This window comes from Lolium rigidum, chromosome 6 (assembly GCF_022539505.1).
Source record: "Lolium rigidum isolate FL_2022 chromosome 6, APGP_CSIRO_Lrig_0.1, whole genome shotgun sequence".
NCBI lineage: Eukaryota > Viridiplantae > Streptophyta > Magnoliopsida > Poales > Poaceae > Lolium > Lolium rigidum.
In genome coordinates this window covers 95,434,290-95,440,836 of record NC_061513.1, presented here as the reverse complement: position 1 = coordinate 95,440,836, position 6,547 = coordinate 95,434,290, and positions in this window count along the sequence as shown.

The window sequence follows — 6,547 nt, the reverse complement described above, 5'->3', positions numbered from 1 at the left end:
TCAGTCAAACCGCCACCATTTTCCTCAACCAGAGCGCCATATGATGAAGATGGTGATGCATCCTCTTCTTGGCTTGTTATCTTAAAATGCACAATCCTTGTATCCTGAGCCTAAGTCAGCTTCATTATAACCTTACCTGCTAGCTCAGCCTAAATCACTCCATGCTACCGGTGAATTTCTTATTTATCAGAGGAGGCCAGAAGTGATAAGTTGTGTGAGCTGGGCATTAGATGTGGCATAACATATGGCCAACAGGCCAAAGAGAAGAAACAATGCCCCTTCGAGTCTGCATGTAATTAACATCATTTTGTGTCAATTTTTGTGATTTATAATCACCTCAAATTTATTAGGAGGTCATTGCTATCTCATGGTAAAATAATTTTCTTACCTGTATTAATTTATAATACATGACACGAAAAAAATATGTGAGCGAGAGTAACAACTTGACTGAGAGTAGAAAATAAATGGCATTCTAGAAAGCTTGCAGCAAGCCTCTACCCCAATTATTGTCGATATAAAATATATAATCAAACAGTCTAGAAGAAAAGAATATACTATTTTGGGATTTCTATTTTCGTGCCCTCAGTTTCTTAGTTGTACTCAGTTTTTCCCAGCCCCTTAGTTTTTCCTCAGTTTTCCCCAAGCCTTTGTCTGAAACCCGCAGAAGGAGCTCGGACGGAAAGAATCCGTTTAGTTGAACGTTCCGTGTTGACGTGTGGGGCCACGTCGTTTGTGGGGCCGCGTCGTGTGGGGCTGGTAGGAAGGGACCGCGTGGGACAGGACGAGACCGTGTTTGGTTGTACGTGAGAGCTGGGTTTTGTCTCTCTCGACCCAAATTGGCATTTTTAAGAGCACCTTTTCCCCTCTTTCTCTCTCTGTCTTTTTCACCAAATTAGTATCAAATCTAGAGAAGTTTCTATTTCTGTCTTTCTTCAATTATTTATGCCTTCTGACCCTCGTTTTTTGCCCAATATGGCAGCAAATCTAGTAGCAAAATCTAGAAGCTAGTATATGATAAATTCACAGCAGCATAATCAGAAAACTAAGTATAATACATATATTGCATACAGCAGCCAAAAGCACTCAATAACGTTGTTAATGTTCACGACAAACTAAGCTGGAAAAAAATACAAGACGCACGCAATGTATGGCCAACATGAAGATTAGGATACCCCAGGATGAATGAATTTGTTCTTCATTCCTCATATATTTTTTCTTCACTCCATTCGTGCATTATCCCGAGGAAATATTCATTGAACTCCTTCCGTCTGCAGTGTGCAGCCAATACATCCTCCAAACGGTATGGCCTTTGTTCACTTCTCAGACCGTAGTTTCCTATTTTATCCACACGTAGTGGCCACTCATCACATGCATTTGTATCATGAAAGTACTCTCTGCTATAACCCAAATCCGCGTAGTAGATGCCAGGTCGAAGTGTCGGGTGCACTCTGGTGTCGTCGGAGATACACCGGATATAATGCACGAAGAAAGCATGACTGCCAATGTTACTGACCGCATGGAGAGAGCGGCTCTGAGTATTCACACGGTACACCAATCGTTGGTTCTCCAAAAGCATGTTGTCCAACAACACAAGCAGCAGATCACCATCCGACTTCACAAGGTAGAACTTGACATTTCCAAGTTCTGGAAATGAAATTAGTGTCTCCATCTTGACATTGCTCCCGCGCTGCTCCAACTGTACATTGGTGCACACTAATTTTCCGAACTCAAAATTGTCCACAGCTATTGCATACAATTCACCATTGAACGGGGTAATGCAACGCAGAGAATGGTGCTCGATCGAAAATTCTCCTTCTCCCCAATCTTCATGTATATCCTTAGTTGGAGTGCTCTTATTGACCCAAGCAATTCCCTCCGGGTAATGTGCGGAAACGAAGACCATAGTCGGGGATTTCATTACAGCGACTGGATCCAGAAACATAGATGACATCTGTGCCTCAAACATAGTGTTCGATGTCTTTGTGAGTGGGTTCAGAAGCCGTATCTTATGCGGCTGGTTCTTCTGGGCAAGCACGATGACGCCACGGCAAAAGCCGACGAAATAGTAACTAAAATATATTGATGAAGATAACATTCAGCACTAAGATGTTTAAGATTGAAAATAAAAATAGATTAACCCTATAGATACGGAGGAATTTGAATCTTGCATGAACTTCCGATAGATCTATGGTGACGTAGCGGGATGTGCCGAGTTGGAGGAAGGTGAACTCAGCGGCGCGTGGAAGGGCGTGGTCTACCATGATCCATTCGTGCAGGTGCACGTCGGGCTCAGATAAACCTGAGCGCCAATTTCTACAGACTTGCCTCATAGCAGAGTAGGTGTCCACGTGCTCCTCGTTCGCCAGTAAGCATTCGCCGATCTTGTGAAGTGGTCCGTCAGCCATGAGAGAGACCCAGTTCACGGAGGCGCCGCGCTTGGATGCGCCGCCCTTGGAGGCAACGGGCTCGGCGGCGACTGGCTCGGATGCGACGGGCTCGGAGGCGACGGGCTCGGCGGCGACGGGCTCGGCGGCGACAGGTTCGGATGCGACGGACTCGGAGGCGACGGGCTCAGAGGCGATGGCCGCCGGCGAGTTCTTCTTCTCCATCGCCGGCAGGGGATCGCGCGTATGACGGTTGGGGTTTTTTCCTTCGATTTGGAGAAGTTGATGGGACGTGAGAGGCGTGGTTTCGTGCGTGAGCGAGAATGAGACATACTGTGTGCAGAGGGAGGGAGAGAGGGGCCTACGCGTCCTAAATGCGACCCGCGTCCTACGCGTCCACTATTGCACGTCTGCACCGCGACACGCGTCAACAATTGCACGTCTTCCACTTCTGCACCGCAACACGCGTCCTCGAGTCTAACCCTAGAAATTTAGACATACTCAGGTATACCCTCGAGTCATATACTAGCATTTTTTGTATGCTCAGTTTTCCCCTTGAGTGCTAATACTGGCTAGTGCAATATACTCAGTTTTACCCTCAAGTGGCTGGTCAACATAGAGTCAACAAATGGGATTAACTAGTTAAATGAGTCATTTAGTGTGCAAAAAAATCCAAAAAAGAGTGGCACTTACTCATGGAGTCTTCTTACGCGACCTGCCACGTTGGGAATCATAACAATCATAGATAAATCAAGTTTTACCACAAATTGCCACTTCTTAAATCACCTAGTAGCTATGAAGGTACATGGTTTTCCACAATAAGCTCTACCCAACACAGCTTTTCCCAAAATATAGTTTGTCAGAATGAGGCCATAATTTTCACACTAATGTATATTTGTATCGCAAATAGTTTGAGGTAGCCCAAGATGGGTTTCATTGTACAAAACACACATTTTCTATTTTTTAAATCTCATATTTTAATCCCTTAGTCTGTTTACTACTCACTTGCCCTTGGTTTCTTGATACTACTCAGTTTTACCCTCTTCCTTCACAAATTCTCACAGACGCCCAACATTGCCCTGATTGGTCTAGCCCATGTCACGCGGATCGTGCCCGCCGACCGTTGATCGTATGATCTAACGGGCAGGAAAACCCCTATCTCTCTCTCTGGTCGGGGCCACCACCCTCTATCTCTCTGCCGGCGGTTACCCAGTACGCTAAAGTTTGGTTTTCTGCATTACTTTTCATGACCTAAATTATAAACTCTTGTAGGCATTATTTTTCACGCAAAAAATGATAAACCATCACTGATTTGTTGTAGTCATTACTTTTCACGCAAAAAATAATAACCCATAACCGATTTGTTGTAGCCATTACTTTTCACGCAAAAAATGATAAACCATCACCGATTTGTTGTAGCCATTAATTTCCACGCTAAAAATGATAAACCATCACCCATTTCTTGTAGCCATTACTTTCCACGCAAAAAATGATAAACCATCACCGATTTCTTGTAGCCATCCCTCCGGTCTTATTTAATTGACTCAAATTTAATATAAAGTTGTACTGAATTCGAGTCAATTAAAAGTCACGTTAAAAATGATAAACTATCACGAATTACCATTTCTTTCAGGCATTACTTTTCACGGTAAAATGATAAACTATATCACGAAGTTTTATTTCCGTCAAGATAGTCCGCATTACTTTTTTGTTGAGATATATACGCCCACAACGGTCATCTCCTCCTTAATTTATTGTGTAAACCCCACAACGTTCACCTCCTCCTTAATTTATTGCGTAAAGCCCTACAATGGTCATCTCTCCATTATAAACACCCACAACGGCCATCTCTTGTGTCAATAGGTTCTGCCTCTCTCTTCTTCATTCACATACAATTGATCCATTGACATGGCTTCCACGTCTCGGACGCCGATCGGAAGGGGAAGGGGAAGGCGGAAGGGGCGGCCGGGGTGGTGGATCATCATCATTGCCACCACCACCATCAACACTGCGATTGATCATAGAGGAGTTCTTCATCATCATCTATGAAGACCCTTTGGTCAAGAAGGTACGTACGCGTTCCCACATATATGATGGGATTAATTATGGGCATGTTCTAAAAAACCTTTAATTTCAAACGATCGGCGCTCGATCTCTTTGCAGGCACTCCCAAAAAAGTTTGCGGACTATCTTGATGGCCAGGAGCCAGCTAAGGTGTATCTGCGAGCAGCTGACTGCGGTCCTCGTCTCTGGACCGTGGAGGTCCTATTTGACGGACAAGGCCGGATGTACCTCGATAAGGGCTGGGAGAATTTCCCCATCGCGCACGGTGTGGTTTTCGGCTGCTTCGTACATTTCAAATATGAAGGCGATGATGTGCTCACAGTGAAGATGTTCGACGGAACAATGTGCAGAAAGTACTACTACTCGGACGACGAAGATACTGACGATGAAAGCAACGACGACGTGAAGCCATGCATCCATCCCCTTTAGATAAGGGGATTATGACCAAAAATATATATGTAGCTTCATATGCATCGATTTAGAGATCTAGCTATTTTCTATATATTATACCCTAAAATATAATATCGCAATTTCCACCATGATTCGAGCATCACAGCCTCCAAACGATGCTGATGCCGATGCCGATATCGGCATGGTCAGAACGGCTATGCTCGCCGCCACTGCTAGGTCACCGTCGGGATGCACCATGTTTAGCATAAGATTCACTTTAGATTAAGCTGCAAAAATAGTCACCTGCCATTGGCTGAGGCGACCCCATAGAGCGGTTCTATATGATATTCTCTAAATAAATAGACTACCCTAGCGGTCATTGGTTGCGGAGGCCTCACAGAGCGGGAATATATGATTTTCTCTAACTAAATAGACGACCCCACTGGTCATTGGTTGCGGCAGCCCCACAAAGCGGCAATATATGTCTTTTCCTGAAAAATAGATGATCCCCACTGGTCATTAGCTGCGGCAGCCCCACAGAGCGGTAATATATGTCTTTTCCTGAAAAATAGACGGCCCCACTGGTCATTGGCTGCCGCAGCCCTATAGAGCGGCCCCATTTATCATTGGCAGCACCGCGTATACAATCAGGAAATAAAACAGCCCACGCGTCAGGGACAGATGGATGGCTACCCGTCAGCACGACACGGTCAAAGAGCAACTGCCCTCTGTGCAGCCCCACCCGTCAGATTAACGGTAACGGTAAGGCCTCTGACCTGACGGCAACCCTCCCGTCCGAGCGTCTGCGATTGGTTTCAAACTAGAGGGAGGGGAAAACTGAGGAAAAGTTAAGAGGCTGGGGAAAACTGGGTACTACTAACGAAGCAGGGGCACGAGAACAAAAAACCCTACTATTTTTGCAAATATTTTCTTTTTTTTTAGCAACATACATGTGCAAAATAATGGTCAAATTGTGGCCATGGAACAGTTCATGTCAAAAATCCGTAAAGAATGCCATGTATGTTAGAATAGAGGAAATGAAGACGAGAAAGAAGATATGCATAAATTAAAATGAGAAATGTCTTTGTTTAGTTGGCTAACCTTTTAACGATGATAAATTATGCTCTATTTCACTTCAATAACAATTTTGATTTACCATTCCATTGGAAAAAGTCACCTCAAATCATTTCGTCGTTTCTTGGATCTTCCATAATTATAAATTGACCATAACATATTGGATATTTTATATGCATACATCTACTACAATATGACCAACATGAGTGCTAAGCTCGCATAATGCTCTACCAACACCCTATAAAACACTGTACCAAATATAGAACTTCAAATAACTATTTGTATCGATTTAATATCACTTACGATTTGGTTTTTCATGTATGCTCTAGCAACATGTATGGTCATTAAACTAGAAAAATATGCTACCCGGTAAAGTGGATTGTCTTTACGATTTGTTTTTTTCATAAAAGTCTAAATTTAACCGGTGAGAGATTTAGCACTGTAGTTTACTAGCTAAAGTTCGTGAGATTTAGCGGTCCACCTAATTGATGTTACATGTTGTAGATAAGTTGATATCAACGTCCTAAAGAAAACTATGACGAGCATAGTTTCATGAAGACAGACTATCGTAATGGCAGTTAATGGGTTTTTCATTTTACAAGTTTTACAGTGATTGATATTTTTAAGAACCGTCA